Below are 27,770 nucleotides of genomic sequence, written 5' to 3'. Positions count from 1 at the left end.
CAGTCCATGTTAAATATAATTTTGTAATCAGAATTATCGGTTTTTCTCACAAATATACGCCCATTTCGTACCCATACGTGTCTGTACTTCAATTCCTTTGCCTTGCGCCTCGTAGCTGCATGTAGTAATTTATTGGCTGCAGATAAATGTTCGCATACATATACTGGCACAGTATTTCCTCCAATACCTAGATGAGAACTATTTAATTTTGCAGTTGGATATTTCTTGTTAAATTTTATAACTGCTGCCAATAGTTGATCACGAACAGATGGCGAATTTAGTTGTAAGATAATAGATCGCGGTCGCGTTGAATTACGATTCATTTTTGCAGTTCGCGTACAATTTTGTATGTTGCAATCTTCAATATTAAAGCCAAAAGGTATGAATAAAATAATATTAATATTTAATTAAAACAAAACCAATTATTAAATGTAAATATAAAATACACATACTATACATATATCCATAAATAAATTATATTATCAGTACATACAAAATTATAAATATATGATATAAATACATACTGTGTACAGCAACAACGAATAAAACGATAAGTCCTCAAACATAACAAAAAAGAAAAAAGAAAAGCAGATGACTAATACAAGAAATACTGAAATAAAAGAAATTATTGGTGATAAGGCATTTGAGACAAAAAGTGATCTTTTACAAGTTTTTTAAAAATATTTATAGATTTGGCCTCCCGAATATTTATAGGAAGATCGTTCCAGAGTTTAATAGCCTGAATTGTAAAAGAATTATTATAAAAAGATGACTTATGTTCGGGCACCTTTAAAATCCATCTCTTCACAGAACGAACTACTTCTTCAGGATTTCCTAAAAATAAAAATTTCTCCTTCAAGTAAGGGGGAGTATAAGGGTGAGACAAAACGCAGTACAGAATAGACAGGATGTGCATATACCGGCGAAGTCGAATGGGTAACCAATTAAGACGAGAACGAAATTGTGAAATGTGGTCATATTTGTGTAATCCAAATATAAACCGAATAAATGTATTTTGAAGTCTCTCAAGCTTAGTTAATTGGTCTTCGGTTAAATCAACAAAGCTTGCGTCAGCATAATCAAGGATAGGAAGGAGTAGAGTCTGTGCGAGCATAATTTTAGTAGGAATTGGAAGAAAATGTCGAAGACGACGCAAAGACCTCAGCGCAACAAACACCTTCCTGCTGATCTCATTTACATGGCGAGTCCAGCTAAGAGTGTTATCAAGGAAAACTCCCAAGTTTTTAACACAATCGCAATAAGGGATGACAATATTGTCAAACATTATTGATGGCAAGGAAGACCAGTCAACTTTTGATAATTGTTAAATATTTTGTAACAAAGCAAACTCTTCAGTTGTATAAAAACTGTTACAATTTGTTTACAGTGTACACCATTTGCAATTAATATCATTTCATATTTACTGGAATATCTTCATGTTCTTTACAAACGTCTTTAAGAAATTTCAACAAGTCTTCAGGCTCTGTAAAACGCGCGGCCGACGTACCAGCACTTATTTTACGATCATCTATACCGTGTATAATGCAATCTACCGCCTTCTTACCAAAAATATTACATGCATTTAATAAATTATTTTTATCATAGAAATACTCATCTAAACAATCTCCTACCCTTATTCGTTTGTCGAGCATTTCTGTTAAAATGACACCGAAATTAGTTTCGGATGGAAACAGACATTGATGGGCAAGCACCTTCTCTACTGGACCTTCTGCTGACTTCTCACCCGGTGGAATATCAGGTTGTGGTTCAGGCTCCTTTTGGCTCTTCGGATCACAGCCTTATTTCTACCAAAGTGCCACAGGCCAAGCTGCCGCCACTAGCGGTATGCAAACGTCGCGTTTGGCACTATAAGTCGGCGGATTGGGACGGTATGCGCGATTACTATGCGTCGGTCCCTTGGAAGGAACGTTGCTTCAGTGGAAATGACCCGACAGCTAGTGCCGCTGCTGTTGCTGGCGAGATCATGCTGGGAATGGAATACTACATTCCTAGCTCAGATCTCGTCAGTAGGAGTACGCGTAACCGTTGGTTCACTCGTGAATGTGCCGATGCTGTATCATCTAAGCAGGCGGCATATCGCAAGTGGATCAACGGCTGCATAACCGGGGCATCTAACATTGACTCACTGAAAGCAAACTATAATAAAAATTCCAAGTCCTGTAGAAAGGCATACACGAGAGCGGATGCACAGCGCATTGTACAGATTGGTCATGACCTTGTTTCGCATCCTAGGGGCTCCCGTAGCTTCTGGCGTCTGACCAAGTCTGTGCAAAACAATTTCTGCCAACCTTCGCTGCCACCGCTCAGAAATCCGGACGGATCGCTAGCTCACAGTCCGCAAGAGCAAGCTGATCTCCTGGCTAAACTCTTTGCCGACAATTCCGTCATCGATGATTGTAGTGCACTGCCACCTACAATACCTGCATGTGGCCATACGATGCCTGACATTAAAATCAGGCAACGTGATGTGCGTGCGGAGCTGCAATCACTTGATGTACGGAAAGCTAGCGGTCCCGATGGAATACCAGCCATAGTGCTGAAGAAGTGCGCAGCGGAGCTGTCTCCTGTGTTAACGCGCCTGTTTCAACTTTCTCTCTCTTCGGGAAGTGTGCCGGAGGCTTGGAGAAGAGCTAATGTGCAAGCGGTTCCCAAAAAAGGGGATCGGTCTGACCCGGCAAATTATCGGCCAATAGCTATCACCTCAGTACTTTGTAAGGTGATGGAACGGATTTTAAACAACCAACTGATCCATTACCTAGAAGATCACTCTTTAAGTAATGATCGTCAATACGGGTTTCGACCAAAACGGTCCACAGGTGATCTTCTAGCGTACGTAACGCACCTCTGGGGTGAAGCTATCGACAAGCATGGAGAATCGTTGGCTGTCAGCCTCGATATCTCCAAGGCTTTCGACAGGGTCTGGCACAGAAGTCTTCTCTCCAAGCTGCCGGCATATGGTCTGCCTGCTCAGCTATGCACCTGGATTGCCAGCTTCCTACACAAGCGTAGCCTTCGTGTTTTAGTTGATGGTTGCGCTTCACAATTCTATGTAGTGAATGCTGGGGTCTACCCGGGGATCTGTGCTATCTCCCACACTCTTTCTTTTGCATATCAATGATATGCTCTCTCTTGGGAACATACATTGCTATGCAGACGATAGTACAGTGCATGGTGGATACCACGGACGCGCAGTGGCTGGGCGAGCGGAAATTGAGGAGAGGCGGAAGAATCTTGTCATTGAACTCGATAGGACATTAGAGCTCATCGCCAAATGGGGCTCTGATAATCTTGTTGAGTTTAATGCCAAGAAAACACAGGTATGCGCTCTCACGGCGAAAAAGTCAACATTTTCCCCTCTTCCCTCCCTCTGTGGTACTCCGCTGGTGATGCAAAGCAAAATCGCCATGCTGGGGATTGACGTTCGCTGCGACCTTAGTCCAAGGGATTACATCGAGGCTGTTATAAAAACAGCTTCACGGAAACTCGGAGTTCTGAACAAGGTGCGGCGCTTTTTCACGCCACAACAACTGTGCCTGCTGTACAAAACACAGGTACGGTCTTGCGTGGAATATTGCTCGCACCTTTGGGATGGCTCCGCTAAATACCTACTTGAGGCCTTGGACCGGTTGTAGCGACGTGCCGTACGCATTATTGGCGACGTAAAGGTCACAAACACCCTTGAACCTTTACAATTGCGTCGTGAGATAGCAGCACTGAGCGCTTTCTATCGACTGTATCACGGCGAGTGCTCTGAGGAATTATTCTCTCTAATTCCTGCTTCCCCCTTCCTTCTTAAGTCCACTCGAGCTGGTTCTCGATGTCACCGCCTAACTGTGACATCAATTCCATCGCGAACAAAGAAATTTGGCAACTCCTTTCTTTGTCGCACTTCCAAAAAATGGAATTCCTTACCAGCTCACGTGTTCCCCTCCTCTTACAACCCGAGTTTCTTCAAACGAGGCGTGAAGAGGCATCTTGCGGGCCGGCAAGGCGAAGGCGGCTAGTGCAGAACGTTTTTCCCGTCTGTACTGGCCGTCGTCGCGTTTGGACTGTACTACCACTTACCATCAGGTGGAGTAGAGTCATTTGCCCTCCCGGCGAATATAAAAAAAAAAAAAAAGCTTTACGAAGTAATGTTTGCCACTCTGACCAGCTATACAAAACAGTTTTTTGACTATTATACCATTTTTTAGCATTACCCGACAATTTAGGTAAAGCAAAATGTACAATATGAGATTCACTACACCCGTATATTTTTGCACACTCATTTACTTTCGACAGCCATAAATCGATACGATGATTGTTATGAGTACCATTAATGTCTTTGTCAAATTGTCTTCTTCTTTTCTCAGAAAGACCGCGTGATCGTGAGCGTGATCGTTTAGAACGATGCATTGTTTAAAAGAAAATTATCCCACTTCTGATAATAAATACACCAGTAGAATTAATAAATTTTATTACGAGTTAATTTTAATATCTTTAATATATAATAACTTATGAAATATTTCAAATTAAATTATAACAGAATATCATATATTGTTAATTCGATGACAATCGTTCAGTTCTCCGTTTTTTATATCTGCGCGGGAAAAACTATTGTTTTAACTTTTTTTACCAAACAATACTAATGACGTTCTGAAACCGATTATATTTTTATTAAATCAAATACAATATAGAAATATGTAATTATTAAATATATTAAATGAAGTACATATTTAGCGGACCCTGGCGCTACTAGGCCGGGAAAACGCTAGGCAGAAGAAGAAGATTAAATGAAGTACATGAATAAGTATTTCTAACACATGTTATATCTAATCTGATGTATAGATATTTAGAACAATATTATAATTAAATAAAATATTAAACAATAATTGTCTACATTTTTAATCTGTCGACAACATTGACAGATACTCTTGATGGCGGGAAATGGATGACTTGAATCCTTACGATAATTGCATGTTAAATAATTGGCATGAAAATATTTTGTGATTGCGAATAAACATATATATGTGCACGGTGAATGAATTATAATATAAATGAAATATAAGTACATAAGATTATTTTATTCAAAATAACCGTTATATTTAAACAGATACAAAGTATTGTTTGATATGTTTATTTAACGAAAGGTAAATGGCTTAGTTATATAATGAACGATATATACACCGCTATTTCATTGTGACTCATATAAGAATGCATCAAAAATAAATATGAAGACAGAGACAATTAATATTGTGTGGTTCTGTGATAATGATTAAAATCGTTATATATACATATACAAATAAATCCATCAAATCGATAATAATATCCTGGGACATCATTCACACACGGCCATCTGATCCCAAGCTAAGCAGAGCTCGTACTATGGAAACCAGACAACTGATATACTACATACACTACTTTTCTTTTGTAAATACATACTTATATAGATAAGTAATACATAATTTAATTAAATCAATGAATATAAAGTATGTACTTATGTTAGTGTTTTTAAATTTTAAGGAAATGGAAATTTTTAAATTTAACGATATTGATATTTGCGTGTCAGAAATATTCAAAACGTAATTTTTTTTTCAAATCCACAATGATTTAATTTTTTTTTATTAGAATATGGAGGCGAACGAGCATATGGGCCACCTGATGGTAAGTGGTCACCAACGCTCATAGATATTTGAATTATAATAAATGTTAACCATCGCTTACATCACCAATGCGCCACCAACCTTGGGAAATAAGATGTTATGTCCCTTGTGCCTGTAATTACACTGGCTCACCCTTCAAAACGGAACACAACAATACCCAAAATACTGCTTTTTTGTGGTAGAATATCTAATGAGTGAATGGTACCTACCCTTTTTTTTTCGAGGAGGAAAGGCATTTACGCCTCCCGCCCGGACACGACCGGGACGGGTATGTAGGACTCACGGGGTAGAAGGTCATCAGCATCGTCCTACCCACTAAAACCTCCTCGTTTCCGTCTCACCGCATGGTGGCGGGGTTACGGGAACGCGTTAGCTCACCACCGCGACCCAGCCTGCGGCCGTCGCTTTGGGTGAGTGACCCACCTGTTGTTTTTTATTGAGGTTGTCTCCTCTTGGCCCGGCCGGTGAAGGCAAAGCCCTCGGTCCCACAACAGGCTGACGCCTGGATGGGGAAACGAGTTTGAGAAGACGGTGACCGAAGTCCGTCCACCCAGCATCGACACTGAAACTGGGCGAACCCGCCTCTCCCTCCTCCTACTACTACCTCCTCCTGACTCCGGCAGCCCGAAAGGACCCCGGAGACCAACTCCTCCTCTCTCTCTCCGGCGGCCCATAAGAACCCCGGAGTCCTCCTATTTGCCACGAAGCCGCTCGCTGGTCCACACTGCGCAACAGAGAAGTACCAGAAGCGGCCCGCGACACTTCCGCCGCGTCAGTCTCAGCCGCGGTCGACAAGCAATCCGGAAAAAACATCGGATTGCTGGTCGACCCCGTTGCCCAGGGTGCACCACGTGGAGGTGACTGACATGCACCCCGGATGGTACCTACCCAGACGAGAGCTTGCACAAAGCTCTACCACCAGTAGAATTAATAGAAGGTAGTATGAATATCATATTCAAGATTATTCATGATCTCGACCAGTGATCAATGTTGTTTGTCTTTAGACCTTCTTCGATTGAAATAGATTAGTCTTCTATGGGTTTTCTTTAAGAACTTGTGGAGCTCTAAAAGAAAAACGTCATATATATTTACACAATTTAGAAACGGCTTAAAAACTTTCATATAAAAACTACTGCAAATGCACTTCTATCATTATCGAAAACGTCTTCGCTTTATTTATCACCAAGATGAAGCTCTCGATACTTCTTGTACTGTTTGTAAGTAAAAATTATTATTTAAATAGCTAATTACGTTTCTTTCGTGATAATATGTCATGTTAGTGTGAAACGTAGTGATTGTTTTAATATTTTTGATGGTTAAATATCCTACCTAGCTGAAACTTCGAGCGTCAGATGACGTCAGCGTGAGATTTGTTATTGTAAGTGCGTTAATGTGTGCGTGATATCGGTACACATGCTCACATGCTTACACATCAATTCTCATGAGTACCTTGGGACTCAAAGATATTAGGGTGAAGCCATAGATAATTTACTTTTTAAATGTTTTGACAGATTCCTAACACAGATAAAGGTAGACGCATATGGATTAGATTATAGTATTAAGCAGTGACGTGACTTTATATTAATTTACAATTGCTGGACATAGTTATCCCCTTGGGGAGAAAAGTTGGAAGTTTTTTCTCAAATTCGATTTGAATTTGGAACAAGCTCCAATGATTTTCATCTCGCGAGCAGATAATATGCGATAAGTGGATGATACCTGCCTAGATAGGCACTAAGTCCTATCACCATTTTAGAATTGACACTTTAAACTGATCGCACCATGATTTCAATTTTCATTAAACAATTTATCATCGACTCATTTCCACTGCTATTAAAACGTATATTTGGTCTCACTTTGTATCTCACTCATGAAATGTCATAAGCCAACGTGCGATGATACGCTATTTTGATACGTGTCTCCCTTAAATGTTATATTTATTACAGTCAATGTCGCATAATCACTTTCTGATATATCATGTCACGAATACAATTATTTCTTGCTTCAGGGTCTTGCTGCGGTATTTGCTGCACCGCATCCAAGTAAGTATATCTGTTTTAATTGCTTTTTTAATTAAAAATGTTAGGCACTCGACAGTAAGGACCATAACCGGCCATAAGCATTGGCTCTGTAAGAAATATTTATCTATTACATCGCCAGCGCCACCAATTTTGGTAACTAAGATGTTACGTCCCTTTTGCTTGCATTTTTGACTCACTCGCCTCTTAAACTGAACACAACAATACTCAGCAGCATGGAGGTGCAATATGTTATTAGTTGTTTCAAAAAGCCTTAATATATAATTTCAATGTTCTAGAATATGTTTATTTATATGCAAAAGCCTGCAGTCACCTAACAGTAAATATAATTAAGGTTAATTCTTATATTACATTAATAATTTATCATTATTTATCTATCACAGAACCTACCTTAAAATTACTCGAAAAACTAGTACTAGATATTAAAAGCAAAGACGAAAGTAAAAAACCAGATGAAAATCAATCATGCGAAGATGGACCTGCCGATCAGAAACCGGATGATAATCAACCAGACCACAAAAAGCCGGACAATGAGGAACAAGACCACTGTGCTGAAAAACCAGACGTCAAGAAGCCTTCTCATAAGAAACCAGAAGTCAAAAAGCCCTGTGATTAGAAACCAGACGACAAAATGGATGATTATTAGCTAAATGTAGATAAGTAGATATTTCTTACTTACAATTGAAATTCTTTAAATTTACAAATAATGGCGTAGATATATATATTTTACTCAATTATTGTAATAAATTGAATGCGTTTAATTTTGTGTTTTTTTGTTTATACAATACAAATAAACAAAGTCGAAGTCAAAAAAGTGATGTAATCAAGTAGATTATCTAAGCTCAATTTAATTAATCAATCCTCGTCTTATTGCCTCTACTGGAAACAGACTGGTCCATTTTTTGCCCAGAGGATACAAATAGCGATTCAAAGGGAAAATGTTGCTTTTTTCTTGCCACCATTACACGCGGTCACTATTTGTATAGATATTTTTAATTTCTATTTGTATATTAAGGCATCGATGTAAATAATTAAATATAATAAATTATATATTTATTAAAAATTGAATAATCATTTTAAAAGGTACATTAACCTTTTTTCAAAGGTACATTAAACTTCAACCTGTTTTCAAGGAACATTTTATCTGCAATTTTCTGTTATTCACATGTAATAAATACACCAGTAGAATTAATAGATTTTATTACGTGTTAATTTTAATATCTTTAATATAATAACTTATGAGATATTTTAAATTTAATTATAGCAGAATATCATATATTGTTAATTCGATGACAATCGTTCAAGTCTCCGTTTTTTATATCTGCGCGGGAAAAACTATTGTTTTAACTTTTTTTTACCAAACAATACCAATGACGTTCTGAAACCGATTATATTTTTATTAAATCAAATACAATATAGAAATATGTAATTATTAAATATATTAAATGAAGTACATAAATAAGTATTTCTAACATTCGGCCATTCTGACTATTAAGTTTGTCCTAAAACTTACTCCTCCTCCACTATTGATAACTAGGCAATACACCCCTCGTTAATGATTATGCGAGCATTGACTACACAGGTTAGCACCTCATCATCACCTCTTCACTTACTGTGACCGTGTGAGACTTCCCAACCACGACATATTAGTCGACTTCCACAATCATGAGGTTAGCACCTCACCCCTCATCACATAATATTGTGACCGTGTGAGACTTCCCAACCAAACTCAGTTCTTATTTATCTTGTTGGCATTTCACCTGTCATCACCAGTGTGACCGTGTGAAACTTCCCAACAACAAATAATTCATCTTTACATCAATCATCTTACTTTTTTTTTAATATTCATATTTTCTATATTTCTCTTTCTAACTAATTTATTTTCAAATTTCAAAAATATAATTTTAAAATTTCAACTCTAATTATGTAATTCACAATCACACTTTGTTATAATGCATATTTTCATGTTAAAATATAAAAGTTACTTTACTTTAATACATCATAGATGTTAAAATATAAAAGTTACTTTACTTTAATACTTTTATTGTACATCACACCACAAAGAGAAAAATACAAAGCATGTATATTATCGCTACACAGAGATCTCTTCCAGGTAACCGAGTGTAAGTAATTACAGATAGGATATGGGGTAGGTGGTGGTATGAATAAAATAATATTAATATTTAATTAAAACAAAACCAATTATTAAATGTAAATATAAAATACACATATTATAAATATATCCATAAATAAATTATATTATCAGTACATACAAAATTATAAGTATATGAATATGATATAAATACATACTGTGTACAGCAACAACGAATAAAACGATAAGTCCTCAAACATAACAAAAAAGAAAAAAGAAAAGCAGATGACTAATACAAGAAATACTGAAATAAAAGAAATTATTGGTGATAAGACATTTGAGACAAAAAGTGATCTTTTACAAGTTTTTTAAAAATATTTATAGATTTGGCCTCCCGAATATTTATAGGAAGATCGTTCCAGAGTTTAATAGCCTGAATTGTAAAAGAATTATTATAAAAAGATGACTTATGTTCGGGCACCTTTAAAATCCATCTCTTCACAGAACGAACTACTTCTCCAGGATTTCCTAAAAATAAAAATTTCTCCTTCAAGTAAGGGGGAGTATAAGGGTGAGACAAAACGCAGTACAGAATAGACAGGATGTGCATATACCGGCGAAGTCGAATGGGTAACCAATTAAGACGAGAACGAAATTGTGAAATGTGGTCATATTTGTGTAATCCAAATATAAACCGAATAAATGTATTTTGAAGTCTTTCAAGCTTAGTTAATTGGTCTTCGGTTAAATCAACAAAGCTTGCGTCAGCATAATCAAGGATAGGAAGGAGTAGAGTCTGTGCGAGCATAATTTTAGTAGGAATTGGAAGAAAATGTCGAAGACGACGCAAAGACCTCAGCGCAACAAACACCTTCCTGCTGATCTCATTTACATGGCGAGTCCAGCTAAGAGTGTTATCAAGGAAAACTCCCAAGTTTTTAACACAATCGCAATAAGGGATGACAATATTGTCAAACATTATTAATGGCAAGGAAGACCAGTCAACTTTTGATAATTGTTAAATATTTTGTAACAAAGCAAACTCTTCAGTTGTATAAAAACTGTTACAATTTGTTTACAGTGTACACCATTTGCAATTAATATCATTTCATATTTACTGGAATATCTTCATGTTCTTTACAAACGTCTTTAAGAAATTTCAACAAGTCTTCAGGCTCTGTAAAACGCGCGGCCGACGCACCAGCACTTATTTTACGATCATCTATACCGTGTATAATGCAATCTACCGCCTTCTTACCAAAAATATTACATGCATTTAATAAATTATTTTTATCATAGAAATACTCGTCTAAACAACTCCTCCTACCCTCATTCGTTTGTCGAGCATTTCTGTTAAAATGACACCGAAATTAGTTTCGGATGGAAAAGCTTTACGAAGTAATGTTTGCCACTCTGACCAGCTATACAAAACAGTTTTTTGACTATTATACCATTTTTTAGCATTACCCGACAATTTAGGTAAAGCAAAATGTACAATATGAGATTCACTCCACCCGTATATTTTTGCACACTCATTTACTTTCGACAGCCATAAATCGATACGATGATTGTTATGAGTACCATTAATGTCTTTGTCAAATTGTCTTCTTCTTTTCTCAGAAAGACCGCGTGATCGTGAGCGTGATCGTTTAGAACGATGCATTGTTTAAAAGAAAATTATCGCACTTCTGATAGTAAATACACCAGTAGAATTAATAAATTTTATTATGAGTTAATTTTAATATCTTTAATATATAATAACTTATGAAATATTTCAAATTAAATTATAACAGAATATCATATATTGTTAATTCGATGACAATCGTTCAGTTCTCCGTTTTTTATATCTGCGCGGGAAAAACTATTGTTTTAACTTTTTTTACCAAACAATACTAATGACGTTCTGAAACCGATTATATTTTTATTAAATCAAATACAATATAAAAATATGTAATTATTAAATATATTAAATGAAGTACATATTTAGCGGACCCTGGCGCTACTAGGCCGGGAAAACGCTAGGCAGAAGAAGAAGATTAAATGAAGTACATGAATAAGTATTTCTAACACATGTTATATCTAATCTGATGTATAGATATTTAGAACAATATTATAATTAAATAAAATATTAAACAATAATAGTCTACATTTTTAATCTGTCAACAACATTGACAGATACTCTTGATGGCGGGAAATGGATGACTTGAATCCTTACGATAATTGCATGTTAAATAATTGGCATGAAAATATTTTGTGTTTGCGAATAAATATATATATGCACGGTGAATAAACTATAAGTACATAAGATTATTTTATTCAAAATAACCGTTATATTTAAACAGATACAAAGTGTTGTTTGATATGTTTATTTAACGAAAGGCTTAGTTATATAGTGAACGATATATACAACGCCATTTAATTGTGACTCATATAAGAATGCATCAAAAATAAATATGAAGACAGAGACAATTAATATTGTGTGGTTCTGTGATAATGATTAAAATCGTTATATATACATATACAAATAAATCCATCAAATCGATAATAATATCCTGGGACATCATTCACACACGGCCATCTGATCCCAAGCTAAGCAGAGCTCGTACTATGGAAACCAGACAACTGATATACTACATACACTACTTTTCTTTTGTAAATACATTCTTATATAGATAAGTAATACATAATTTAATTAAATCAATGAATATAAAGTATGTACTTATGTTAGTGTTTTTAAATTTTAAGGAAATGGAAATTTTTAAATTTAACGATATTGATATTTGCGTGTCAGAAATATTCAAAACGTAATTTTTTTTTCAAATCCACAATGATTTAATTTTTTTTTATTAGAATATGGAGGCGAACGAGCATATGGGCCACCTGATGGTAAGTGGTCACCAACGCTCATAGATATTTGAATTATAATAAATGTTAACCATCGCTTACATCACCAATGCGCCACCAACCTTGGGAAATAAGATGTTATGTCCCTTGTGCCTGTAATTACACTGGCTCACCCTTCAAAACGGAACACAACAATACCAAATACTACGTTTTTAGCGGTAAAATATCTAATGAGTGGATGGTACCTACCCTTTTTTTTTTCGAGGAGGAAAGGCATTTACGCCTCCCGCCCGGACACGACCGGGACGGATATGTAGGACTCACGGGGTAGAAGGCCATCGTCCTACCCACTAAAACCTCCTCGTTTCCGTCTCACCGCATGGTGGCGGGGTTACGGGAACGCCTTAGCTCACCACCGCGACCCAGCCTGCGGCCGTCGCTTTGGGTGAGTGACCCACCTGTTGTTTTTTATTGAGGTTGTCTTCTCTTGGCCCGGCCGGTGAAGGCAAGGCCCTCGGTTCCATCACAGGCTGACGCCTGGATGGGGAAACGAGTTTGAGAAGATGGTGACCGAAGTCCGTCCACCCAGCATCGACACTGAAACTGGGCGAACCCGCCTCTCCCTCCTCCTACTACTACCTCCTCCTGACTCCGGCAGCCCGAAAGGACCCCGGAGACCAACTCCTCCTCTCTCTCTCCGGCGGCCCGTAAGAATCCCGGAGTCCTCCTATTTGCCACGAAGCCACTCGCTGGTCCACTTTGCGCAACAGAGAAGTACCACGAGCGGCCCGCGACACTTCCGCCGCGCCAGTCTCAGCCGCGGTCGACAAGCAATCCGGAAAAAACATCGGATTGCTGGTCGACCCCGTTGCCCAGGGTGCACCACGTGGAGGTGACTGACATGCACCCCGGATGGTACCTACCCAGACGAAAGCTTGCACAAAGCTCTACCACCAGTAAAATTAATATGAGGTAGTATGAATATTATATTCAAGGTTATTCATGATCTCGACCAGTGATCAATGTTGTTTGTCTTTAGACCTTCTTCGATTGGAATAGATTAGTCTTCTATGGGTTTTCTTTAAGAACTTGTGGAGCTCTAAAAGAAAAACGTCATATATATTTACACAATTTAGAAACGGCTTAAAAACTTTCATATAAAAACTACTGCAAATGCACTTCTATCATTATCGAAAACGTCTTCGCTTTATTTATCACCAAGATGAAGCTCTCGATACTTCTTGTACTGTTTGTAAGTAAAAATTATTATTTAAATAGCTAATTACGTTTCTTTCGTGATAATATGTCATGTTAGTGTGAAACGTAGTGATTGTTTTAATATTTTTGATGGTTAAATATCCTACCTAGCTGAAACTACGAGCGTCAGATGACGTCAGCGTGAGATTTATTATTGTAAGTGCGTTAATATGTGCGTGATATCGGTACACATGCTCACATGCTTACACATCAATTCTCATGAGTACCTTGGGACTCAAAGATATTAGGGTGAAGCCATAGATAATTTACTTTTTAAATGTTTTGACAGATTCCTAACACAGATAAAGGTTATGCATATTACGCATATGGATTAGATTATAGTATTAAGCAGTCACGTGACTTTATATTAATTTACAATTGCTGGACATAGTTATCCCCTTGGGGAGAAAAGTTGGAAGTTTTTTCTCAAATTCGATTTGAATTTGGAACAAGCTCCAATGATTTCCATCTCTCGAGCAGATAACATGCGATAAGTGGATGATACCTGCCTAGATAGGCACTAAGTCCTATCACCATTTTAGAATTGACACTTTAAACTGATCGCACCATGATTTCAATTTTCATTAAACAATTTATCATCGACTCATTTCCACTGCTATTAAAACGTATATTTGGTCTCACTTTGTATCTCACTCATGAAATGTCATAAGCCAACGTGCGATGATACGCTATTTTGATACGTGTCTCCCTTAAATGTTATATTTATTACAGTCAATGTCGCATAATCACTTTCTGATATATCATGTCACGAATACAATTATTTCTTGCTTCAGGGTCTTGCTGCGGTATTTGCTGCACCGCATCCAAGTAAGTATATCTGTTTTAATTGCTTTTTTAATTAAAAATGTTAGGCACTCGACAGTAAGGACCATAACCGGCCATAAGCATTGGCTCTGTAAGAAATATTTATCTATTACATCGCCAGCGCCACCAATTTTGGTAACTAAGATGTTACGTCCCTTTTGCTTGCATTTTTGACTCACTCGCCTCTTAAGCTGAACACAACAATACTCAGCAGCTTGGAGGTGCAATATGTTATTAGTTGTTTCACAAAGCCTTAATATATAATTTCAATGTATCTAGAATATGTTTATTTATATGCAAAAGCCTGCAGTCACCTAACAGTAAATATAATTAAGGTTAATTCTTATATTACATTAATAATTTATCATTATTTATCTATCACAGAACCTACCTTAAAATTACTCGAAAAATTAGTACTAGATATTAAAAGCAAAGACGAAAGTAAAAAACCAGATGAAAATCAATCATGCGAAGATGGACCTGCCGATCAGAAACCGGATGATAATCAACCAGACCACAAAAAGCCGGACAATGAGGAACAAGACCACTGTGCTGAGAAACCAGACGTCAAGAAGCCTTCTCATAAGAAACCAGAAGTCAAAAAGCCCTGTGATTAGAAACCAGACGACAAAATGGATGATTATTAGCTAAATGTAGATAAGTAGATATTTCTTACTTACAATTGAAATTCTTTAAATTTACAAATAATGGCGTAGATATATATATTTTACTCAATTATTGTAATAAATTGAATGCGTTTAATTTTGTGTTTTTTTGTTTATACAATACAAATAAACAAAGTCGAAGTCAAAAAATGATGTAATCGAGTAGATTATCTAAGCTCAATTTAATCAATCAATCCTCGTCTTATTGCCTCTACTGGAAACAGACTGGTCCATTTTTTGCCCAGAGGATACAAATAGCGATTCAAAGGGAAAATGCTGCTAGCATTTTTGCCACCATTACACGCGGTCACTATTTGTATAGCTATTTTTAATTTCTATTTGTATATTAAGGCATCGATGTAAATAAATAAATATAATAAATTATATATTTAAAAATTGAATAATCATTTTAAAAGGTTAATGTAAAACTTCAACCTATTTTCAAGGAACATTTTATCTGCGATTTTCTGTTATTCACATGTAATAAATACACCAGTAGAATTAATAAATTTTATTACGAGTTAATTTTAATATCTTTAATATAATAACTTATGAGATATTTTAAATTGAATTATAACAGAATATCATATATTGTTTATTCGATGACAATCGTTCAGTTCTCCGTTTTTTATATCTGCGCGGGAAAAACTATTGTTTTAACTTTTTTTTACCAAACAATAGCAATGACGTTCTGAAACCGATTATATTTTTATTAAATCAAATACAATATAGAAATATGTAATTATTAAATATATTAAATGAAGTACATATTTAGCGGACCCTGGCGCTACTAGGCTGGGAAAACGCTAAGCAGAAGATTAAATGAAGTACATGAATAAGTATTTCTAACACATGTTATATCTAATCCGCCATTTTGAGTAGTTGTGAACTCATTAAAACTGTTGATATTTATTAATAAATTATAAAATAAAAAAAAAAACAAACTACATCACAAATTTCAAATAAATAATATAATAATATGTAGACATATTGCTTTTTTTCACTATAATATTAAATTTAATGCATTTATTATTTATTTGGTGTATCATTGGATATTTACCGTCTCCAACAAAGTCATCTGTCAACGTCAAAATTGTGCATAGTTACGCGGAATTAATCAAGCCAGAAAAATATTATTATTATTATTAAATTACTTTATTACACACTCACAACGAAAAAAGAAAAGACAAACAAAAATAAAAAAAAAAAAAAGTTCAAGAGAAGCGATGTTATATAAAAAAAATTGTGGACCTCAACATGATGCGTGCAAGAGCGGTCTTATTAATCAAGTAGTGAACTCTTCCAGACAACCCTGCATTAAGATGCTGGCAGGACCTAACGGGCGAGTGCATTGTACGTACATATATATATAAATGTAAACAATACATACACAAAGATACATATATACATTTATAAAACATACAACGTATATCAATACATATATACATAAATACATACATACATATATCTGTTTACAATACAAACATTTATAACATTAAGAGTGGGCAGATGAAGTGTGAAGGAAGTAGATAGGTTACAGAGATAGCTAATAGTTTTTAGTACGAATTTTGAAGATAGAAATTGAAGAGGATTGACGGATATCTGATGGAAGTGTATTCCACAGTCTTACTGCCTTTGCCGTGAATGAGTTAGCATATAGGCAAACTTAATTAGTTGTCACTCTGGGAGCGAAGATTAAGTTGAAGAGTTGAGTCCGAACCAAGAAAATTAATGCGTTCCTTCAGATAGGGAGGAGTACAGGGGTGAAATAGAATAGAATAGAGGAGAGAAAGAACATGTAAGTTGCGGCGATCTTAGATTGTAAGCCACCTAAGGGTAGAACGATACTCTGAAATACGGTCAAATTTCTTCAGTCTAAATATAAACCTTATGCAAATATTTTGCAGACGTTCCAACTTGTTAATTAGTTCCTCTGACAAATCAGGGTAACACGCATCCGCATAATCCAAAATTGATAGTAGAAGGCAATTAGCAAGTAGTATTTTGGTTTTAGTGGGTAGGAAGTTTTTCATCATTTGAAGAGAATAGATTGTCGTGAATATTTTACGGCTAATTTCAGCAATCTGTGGTCGCCAGGTAAAGGAAGCATCCATTAAAACTCCTAGATTTTTAAAAGCATTGTTATTAGGCAAAGTCATCCCATCAAAAATAACATCAGGTAGGTCAATTTTCTCAACTTTACAAAGTTGCTTAGGGGTGCCCATAATGTGACTTACTGACATTTATTGATAATCCAAATAATTTAATCTAGCAGGTAATAATGTTAACATTAGAGTTTAATTTAGCTATAGCATCTGTAATATTCTCAACTGGTGTAGTCAAATAGATTTGAAGGTCATCGGCATAGAAGTGAAATGGGACGGAGAGAAGATTGGTAACAGTGTTGATGAAGATAGAGAATAAAAGCGGCGAAAGTACACTACCCTGGGGAACACCGGCACTGACACAACAATACGATGATAACCTGTCTCCAGCATGTACACGCTGTTGGCGTCTATATAAATAGGTTCGGAACCACTCGACAACATCTGGAGATATGTTGAGTGAGTCCAAAATGGCTAGGAGGGTATCAAAGTCAACCGTATTAAACGCGTTGCTGAAGTCTAGTAAAGCTATTATACATATATGCCTTTGAACTAATCCGTATCTAATGTCATCAAGAACTTTAGTAAGTGCCGTCACAGTACTATGTCCCGAACGAAAACCAGACTGGAAAGGGCTTAAGATATCATGCTGCGATAGGAATAGAGTAAGCTGAGAGTGGACAATACGTTCAAAGACTTTAGACAGAAAAGAAAGAATACAAATTGGTCGATAGTGTGAATGTGTTGTAGGATTTGAAATTTTAGGGATAAGAATAATATGGGCAACGCGCCAGATACTAGGAAACGTTTTAGAGGATAACGAGAAGTTAAATAGATGGCAGAGGACAGGTACAACTTTATTCAGGACCAAGGTTATCATTTTTCTGCTTATACCGTCACCACCCGTCGCATCAGAGGTAATAGCGGACACGTGCTTCATAACGTCGTCGTTGGTGACAGTACTGAAGGAAAATATGGGATAGTCAGGTTTTACTTGTGCATTAAGATGTGCCATGGTTTCATATTTACGGACATTATTGAAATTACCTAAGTTAGAAAAGTGACAGTTTAGTCTGTCTAAATCCATCGTAAGAGATATGTTAGTTTTTGATCGTCCTATTCCCAGAGATTCTAAAAATCTCCATACATCAGCCGTGTTTATATTTTTAACGGAAGTGTGTACAAAAGTCCTCTGAGCATTCCTACGGATCCTGTTGCACTGATTACGCAATCGTTTGTACCTGGACGGATTATCATCCGTTGGTCTGGATTTATATTTGGCCTTCGCAGCATTGCGTTTCGTCATTAGAGCTCTAATGTCATCGGTCAGCCAAGGAGAAGGTAGGTAGGTAGGTAGGTAATTTAGTAGGTCTAAGAGGAGCGTGCTTATCAAAAAGTTCAGTAAGTAGGGAATTAAAAATGCTTAGTGTATCATTTATCGTGGGAGCGTTGAAAACTGAATTCCAGTCAATCGTATTAATAGTTCAAGTCCCGCATGAAGTCATCATTTTTAAAGTTTTTGAAACTGCGGCGCATAACGATAGTTGGCTTAGCCTTGGGTGGGTGGACTTTATATGACAAATAGATCAAGTCATGATAAGAGAAAGCGTCGGCTGGAATCTATCCATGTACACTGACAAGCTCCGGTGAGGAGACGATCATTAAATCCAGCAAAGAAGGTGCGTAATTAGGGAAATAGTGTGTAGCACTCGTATTAAGCAGATTTAAATTAGAACTGTTGCTTATTTGATGTAACCGTTTAACACGTGAATCATTTTTGATTAAACAAGTGTTCAAGTCGCCCATGATTATAGTGTGATCAGCGCTAGGAACGTAGGACTCCAAATTGTTGAAGTCCTACGTTCCTAGCGCTCAAACTCCTGGAAGTAATTTATAAGGAGTGATGGAGAGTAGAAGACTCCTAAAAGAACTTTTAGGCTACCAAATAAAACTTCCAGAAGGATATGTTCCGATGACTCAGAGTAAGCAGATGACGATTTGCTAAGAATCGAAAAAGGAATATGACTACGTAAATAGATACCAACCCCACCGCCACCTTTGCCTGTACGATCGTTGCGAATTAAGTGAAACCCTGGAATTGAGAAAGATGTCGAAGGAAGAGATGGTTTTAGAAACGTCTCCGATACCAAAATCGCATGAATATTCGCAACATCGAAGGAGGCCAACATATCAGTCTAATGTGCAGGGACGCTTTGTGCATTTATGTGTATGACATTAAAGTTTTTGCAGATAGAGGCAAATTTTGTACCAAGGAGACTGTTTAAGGGCAATTTTTTTTTTTTTTATAGAATAGGAAGGCGGACGAGCATATGGGCCACCTGATGGTAAGTGGTCACCAACGCTCTTAGACATTAGCATTGTAAGAAATGTCAACCATCGCTTACATATCCAATGCGCCACCAACCTTGGGAACTAAGATTTTATGTCCCTTGTGCCTGTAATTACACTGGCTCACTCACCCTTCAAACCGGAACACAACAATATCAAGTATTGCTGTTTTGCGGTAGAATATCTGATGAGTGGGTGGTACCTACCCAGACGAGCTTGCACAAAGCCCTACCACCAGTAAAATGTAGTTCTATGGAAACTATCGTCTGAAGATAAAGAAAAAGAGTAGTAACTGTCATTGTGAGATACAGTCGCACTGGGACTAGTATCCATATTGTGTAATCAGAATTATAAAATTAATGACGTATAAGATAAATGTTATAATAATTTAACAATATATCAATAAAAAAATAATAAGTATAAAATGTAATAAAATAGCAGTTTAAAAAAATCGAAAGAAAATATATATTTATATAAAATAAAATATATATTATAAATAAGAAGCACTGGATAAATAATTATTTACCTGCCAGGTACTTAGTACAATATATAAAAGGCATCGAATATTCCTTTTACAGTAAACAAGAACTAGTAAAATTACACATACATACATTATACATTCATTATAAAAGAAAGAGAAAAAAAAACCAGACAAAATGACTGACAATTTGCTAAATATATATAATCAAATAGATGTTTGATATTTAGGATAAATATAATAATCGTTAATTATGTAAGGTATGTTTTATCTATAGTAATTAGTTGTTGCTCCGACAGATGTCAGTTGTCAGTCACTTTGACATTGTCATTTGTCAATCTTATATAATACTTTTGGATATATTTCTGTTTTAAGTTCCACCAGAGTGACATAGTACAAAAGTATCACTCTCGTCTCAAATTCTATAGTCTAAATCATTGAAGCACCACAGTCTCGCCGACTTATATAATATATGATGTAATATGAATTATTATTAAATATTACTGGAGATTATCTGTCATTCTTGATATTAAACCTTTTTTTTTCTGGCGTGTATCGACGCTATTTGAGCGCAAAATATTCTGCCAATGTCACGTATAAAATAGATGACATATATGATATGAGATTATTCGGTTTCTAATATTGAATCGTTTAATGATGATGAGTGAAAACTATGTAATTCTACAGTAGATTTTTAGAACAATATTATAATTAAATAAAATATCAAACAATAATTATCTACATTTTTAATCTGTTAACACCATTGACAGATACTCTTAATGGCGGGAAATGGATGACTTGAATCCTTACGATAATTGCATGTTAAATAATTGGCATGAAAATATTTTGTGATTGCGAGTAAATATATATATATGTGTGCACGGTGAATGAACTATAAGTACATAAGATTATTTTATTCAAAGTAACCGTTATATTTAAACAGATACAAAGTATTGTTTGATATGTTTATTTAACGAAAGGTAAATGGCTTAGTTATATAGTGAACGATATATACAACGCTATTTCATTGTGACTCATATAAGAATGCATCAAAAATAAATATGAAGACAGAGACAATTAATATTGTGTGGTTCTATGATAATGATTAAAATCGTTATATATACATATACAAATAAATCCATCAAATCGATAATAATATCCTGGGACATTATTCACACACGGCCATCTGACCCCAAGCTAAGCAGAGCTCCTACTATGGAAACCGGACAACTGATATACTACATATACTACTTTTCTTTTGTAAATACATACTTATATAGATAAGTAATACATAATTTAATTAAATCAATTAATATAAAGTATGTACTTATGTTAGTGTTTTTAAATTTTAAGGAAATGGAAATTTTTAAATTTAACGATACTGATATTTGCGTGTCAGAAATATTCGAAACGTAATTTTTTTTTTCAAATCCACAATGATTTAATTTTTTTTTATTAGAATATGGAGGCGAACGAGCATATGGGCCACCTGATGGTAAGTGGTCACCAACGCTCATAGATATTTGAATTATAATAAATGTTAACCATCGCTTACATCACCAATGCGCCACCAACCTTGGAAAATAAGATGTTATGTCCCTTATGCCTGTAATTACACTGTCTCACCCTTCAAAACGGAACACAACAATACCCAAAATACTGCTTTTTTGTGGTAGAATATCTAATGAGTGAATGGTACCTACCCTTTTTTTTTCGAGGAGGAAAGGCATTTACGCCTCCCGCCCGGACACGACCGGGACGGGTATGTAGGACTCACGGGGTAGAAGGTCATCAGCATCGTCCTACCCACTAAAACCTCCTCGTTTCCGTCTCACCGCATGGTGGCGGGGTTACGGGAACGCGTTCGGTATCACCACCGCGACCCAGCCTGCGGCCGTCGCTTTGGGTGAGTGACCCACCTGTTGTTTTTTATTGAGGTTGTCTCCTCTTGGCCCGGCCGGTGAAGGCAAAGCCCTCGGTCCCACAACAGGCTGACGTCTGGATGGGGAAACGAGTTTGAGAAGATGGTGACCGAAGTCCGTCCACCCAGCATCGACACTGAAACTGGGCGAACCCGCCTCTCCCTCCTCCTACTACTACCTCCTCCTGACTCCGGCAGCCCGAAAGGACCCCGGAGACCAACTCCTCCTCTCTCTCTCCGGCGGCCCATAAGAACCCCGGAGTCCCCCTATTTGCCACGAAGCCGCTCGCTGGTCCACACTGCGCAACAGAGAAGTATCAGAAGCGGCCCGCGACACTTCCGCCGCGTCAGTCTCAGCCGCGGTCGACAAGCAATCCGGAAAAGACATCGGATTGCTGGTCGACCCCGTTGCCCAGGGTGCACCACGTGCAGGTGACTGACATGCACCCCGGATGGCCTACCTACCCAGACGAGAGCTTGCACAAAGCTCTACCACCAGTAGAATTAATAGAAGGTAGTATAAATATCATATTCAAGATTATTCATGATCTCGACCAGTGATCAATGTTGTTTGTCTTTAGACCTTCTTCAATTGGAATAGATTAGTCTTCTATGGGTTTTCTTTAATAACTTGTGGAGCTCTAAATGAAGAACGTCATATATATTTACACAATTTAGAAACGGTTTAAAAACTTTCATATAAAAACTACTGCAAATGCACTTCTATCATTACCGAAAACGTCTTCGCTTTATTTGTCACCAAGATGAAGCTCTCGATACTTCTTGTACTGTTTGTAAGTAAAAATTATTATTTAAATAGTTAGTTACGTTTCTTTCGTGATAATATGTCATGTTAGTGTGAAACGTAGTGATTGTTTTAATATTTTTGATGGTTAAATATCCTACCTAGCTGAAACTTCGAGCGTCAGATGACGTCAGCGTGAGATTTGTTATTGTAAGTGCGTTAACATGTGCGTGATATCGGTACACATGCTCACATGCTTACACATCAATTCTCATGAGTACCTTGGGACTCAAAGATATTAGGGTGAAGCCATAGATAATTTACTTTTTAAATGTTTTGACAGATTCCTAACACAGATAAAGGTAGACGCATATGGATTAGATTATAGTATTAAGCAGTGACGTGACTTTATATTAATTTACAATTGCTGGACATAGTTATCCCCTTGGGGAGAAAAGTTGGAAGTTTTTTCTCAAATTCGATTTGAATTTGGAACAAGCTCCAATGATTTCCATCTCTCGAGCAGATAACATGCGATAAGTGGATGATACCTGCCTAGATAGGCACTAAGTCCTATCACCATTTTAGAATTGACACTTTAAACTGATCGCACCATGATTTCAATTTTCATTAAACAATTTATCATCGACTCATTTCCACTGCTATTAAAACGTATATTTGGTCTCACTTTGTATCTCACTCATGAAATGTCATAAGCCAACGTGCGATGATACGCTATTTTGATACGTGTCTCCCTTAAATGTTATATTTATTACAGTCAATGTCGCATAATCACTTTCTGATATATCATGTCACGAATACAATTATTTCTTGCTTCAGGGTCTTGCTGCGGTATTTGCTGCACCGCATCCAAGTAAGTATATCTGTTTTAATTGCTTTTTTAATTAAAAATGTTAGGCACTCGACAGTAAGAACCATAACCGGCCATAAGCATTGGCTCTGTAAGAAATATTTATCCATTACATCGCCAGCGCCACCAATTTTGGTAACTAAGATGTTACGTCCCTTTTGCTTGCATTTTTGACTCACTTAAACTTAAACTGTACACAACAATACTCAGCAACTTGGAGGTGCAATATGTTATTAGTCGTTTCACAAAGCCTTAATATATAATTTCAATGTATCTAGAATATGTTTATTTATATGCAAAAGCCTGCAGTCACCTAACAGTAAATATAATTAAGGTTAATTCTTATATTACATTAATAATTTATCATTATTTATCTATCACAGAACCTACCTTAAAATTACTCGAAAAATTAGTACTAGATATTAAAAGCAAAGACGAAAGTAAAAAACCAGATGAAAATCAATCATGCGAAGATGGACCTGCCGATCAGAAACCGGATGATAATCAACCAGACCACAAAAAGCCGGACAATGAGGAACAAGACCACTGTGCTGAGAAACCAGACGTCAAGAAGCCTTCTCATAAGAAACCAGAAGTCAAAAAGCCCTGTGATTAGAAACCAGACGACAAAATGGATGATTATTAGCTAAATGTAGATAAGTAGATATTTCTTACTTACAATTGAAATTCTTTAAATTTACAAATAATGGCGTAGATATATATATTTTAGTCAATTATTGTAATAAATTGAATGCGTTTAATTTTGTGTTTTTTTTGTTTATACAATACAAATAAACAAAGTCGAAGTCAAAAAATGATGTAATCAAGTAGATTATCTAAGCTCAATTTAATCAATCAATCCTCGTCTTATTGCCTCTACTGGAAACAGACTGGTCCATTTTTTGCCCAGAGGATACAAATAGCGATTCAAAGGGAAAATGCTGCTAGCATTTTTGCCACCATTACACGCGGTCACTATTTGTATAGCTATTTTTAATTTCTATTTGTATATTAAGGCATCGATGTAAATAAATAAATATAATAAATTATATATTTAAAAATTGAATAATCATTTTAAAAGGTTAATGTAAAACTTCAACCTATTTTCAAGGAACATTTTATCTGCAATTTTCTGTTATTCACATGTAATAAATACACCAGTAGAATTAATAAATTTTATTACGTGTTAATTTTAATATCTTTAATATAATAACTTATGAGATATTTTAAATTTAATTATAACAGAATATCATATATTGTTAATTCGATGACAATCGTTCAAGTCTCCGTTTTTTATATCTGCGCGGGAAAAACTATTGTTTTAACTTTTTTTTACCAAACAATACCAATGACGTTCTGAAACCGATTATATTTTTATTAAATCAAATACAATATAGAAATATGTAATTATTAAATATATTAAATGAAGTACATAAATAAGTATTTCTAACATTCGGCCATTCTGACTATTAAGTTTGTCCTAAAACTTACTCCTCCTCCACTATTGATAACTTGGCAATACACCCCTCGTTAATGATTATGCGAGCATTGACTACACAGGTTAGCACCTCATCATCACCTCATCACTTACTGTGACCGTGTGAGACTTCCCAACCACGACATATTAGTCGACTTCCACAATCATGAGGTTAGCACCTCACCCCTCATCACATAATATTGTGACCGTGTGAGATTTCCCAACCAAACTCAGTTCTTATTTATCTTGTTGGCATTTCACCCGTCATCACCAGTGTGACCGTGTGAAACTTCCCAACAACAAATAATTCATCTTTACATCAATCATCTTACTTTTTTTTTAATATTCATATTTTCTATATTCCTCTATCTAACTAATTTATTTTCAAATTTCAAAAATATAATTTTAAAATTTCAACTCTAATTATGTAATTCACAATCACATTTTGTTATGATGCATATTTTCATGTTAAAATATAAAAGTTACTTTACTTTAATACTTTTATTGTACATCACACCACAAAGAGAAAAATACAAAGCATGTATACTGCCTAAATAAATGTACAATTATGGCGACCTTATCGTTGCATAGCGATCTCTTCCAGGCAACCAAAGGTGTAAGTAATTACAGATAGGATATGGGGTAGGTGGTGGTATGAATAAAATAATATTAATATTTAATTAAAACAAAACCAATTATTAAATGTAAATATAAAATACACATATTATAAATATATCCATAAATAAATTATATTATCAGTACATACAAAATTATAAGTATATGAATATGATATAAATACATACTATATACAGCAACAACGAATAAAACGATAAGTCCTCAAACATAACAAAAAAGAAAAAAGAAAAGCAGATGACTAATACAAGAAATACTGAAATAAAAGAAATTATTGGTGATAAGGCATTTGAGACAAAAAGTGATCTTTTACAAGTTTTTTAAAAATATTTATAGATTTGGCCTCCCGAATATTTATAGGAAGATCGTTCCAGAGTTTAATAGCCTGAATTGTAAAAGAATTATTATAAAAAGATGACTTATGTTCGGGCACCTTTAAAATCCATCTCTTCACAGAACGAACTACTTCTTCAGGATTTGCTAAAAATAAAAATTTCTCCTTCAAGTAAGGGGGAGTATAAGGGTGAGACAAAACGCAGTACAGAATAGACAGGATGTGCATATACCGGCGAAGTCGAATGGGTAACCAATTAAGACGAGAACGAAATTGTGAAATGTGGTCATATTTGTGTAATCCAAATATAAACCGAATAAATGTATTTTGAAGTCTCTCAAGCTTAGTTAATTGGTCTTCGGTTAAATCAACAAAGCTTGCGTCAGCATAATCAAGGATAGGAAGGAGTAGAGTCTGTGCGAGCATAATTTTAGTAGGAATTGGAAGAAAATGTCGAAGACGACGCAAAGACCTCAGCGCAACAAACACCTTCCTGCTGATCTCATTTACATGGCGAGTCCAGCTAAGAGTGTTATCAAGGAAAACTCCCAAGTTTTTAACACAATCGCATTAAGAGATGACAATATTGTCAAACATTATTGATGGCAAGCAAGACCAGTCAACTTTTGATAATTGTTAAATATTTTGTAACAAAGCAAAATCTTCAGTTGTAGAAAAACTGTTACAATTTGTTTACAGTGTACACCATTTGCAATTAATATCATTTCATATTTACTGGAATATCTTCATGTTCTTTGCAAACGTCTTTAAGAAATTTCAACAAGTCTTCAGGCTCTGTAAAACGCGCGGCCGACGTACCAGCACTTATTTTACGATCATCTATACCGTGTATAATGCAATCTACCGCCTTCTTACCAAAAATATTACATGCATTTAATAAATTATTTTTATCATAGAAATATTCATCTAAACAATCTCCTACCCTCATTCGTTTGTCGAGCATTTCTGTTAAAATGACACCGAAATTAGTTTCGGATGGAAAAGCTTTACGAAGTAATGTTTGCCACTCTGACCAGCTATACAAAACAGTTTTTTGACTATTATACCATTTTTTAGCATTACCCGACAATTTAGGTAAAGCAAAATGTACAATATGAGATTCACTCCACCCGTATATTTTTGCACACTCATTTACTTTCGACAGCCATAAATCGATACGATGATTGTTATGAGTACCATTAATGTCTTTGTCAAATTGTCTTCTTCTTTTCTCAGAAAGACCGCGTGATCGTGAGCGTGATCGTTTAGAACGATGCATTGTTTAAAAGAAAATTATCCCACTTCTGATAATAAATACACCAGTAGAATTAATAAATTTTATTACGAGTTAATTTTAATATCTTTAATATATAATAACTTATGAAATATTTCAAATTAAATTATAACAGAATATCATATATTGTTAATTCGATGACAATCGTTCAGTTCTCCGTTTTTTATATCTGCGCGGG

General features: G+C 35.7%; 1 long non-coding RNA gene across 1 annotated transcript; it reads left to right on the top strand.

Annotated features, from left to right (window-relative positions):
* Positions 1 to 16,510: 16,510 nt before the first annotated feature.
* Positions 16,511 to 24,392, top strand: LOC126780172 (uncharacterized). The gene is made up of 3 exons (XR_007670454.1): positions 16,511 to 16,738; positions 23,824 to 23,857; positions 24,238 to 24,392. It is a non-coding gene; the product is annotated as an uncharacterized LOC126780172 (long non-coding RNA).
* The last annotated feature ends 3,378 nt before the right edge of the window (positions 24,393 to 27,770 follow it).

Source organism: Nymphalis io, chromosome 30, assembly GCF_905147045.1.
Source record: "Nymphalis io chromosome 30, ilAglIoxx1.1, whole genome shotgun sequence".
NCBI lineage: Eukaryota > Metazoa > Arthropoda > Insecta > Lepidoptera > Nymphalidae > Nymphalis > Nymphalis io.
This window is presented reverse-complemented; position numbering and strand designations above follow the sequence as displayed.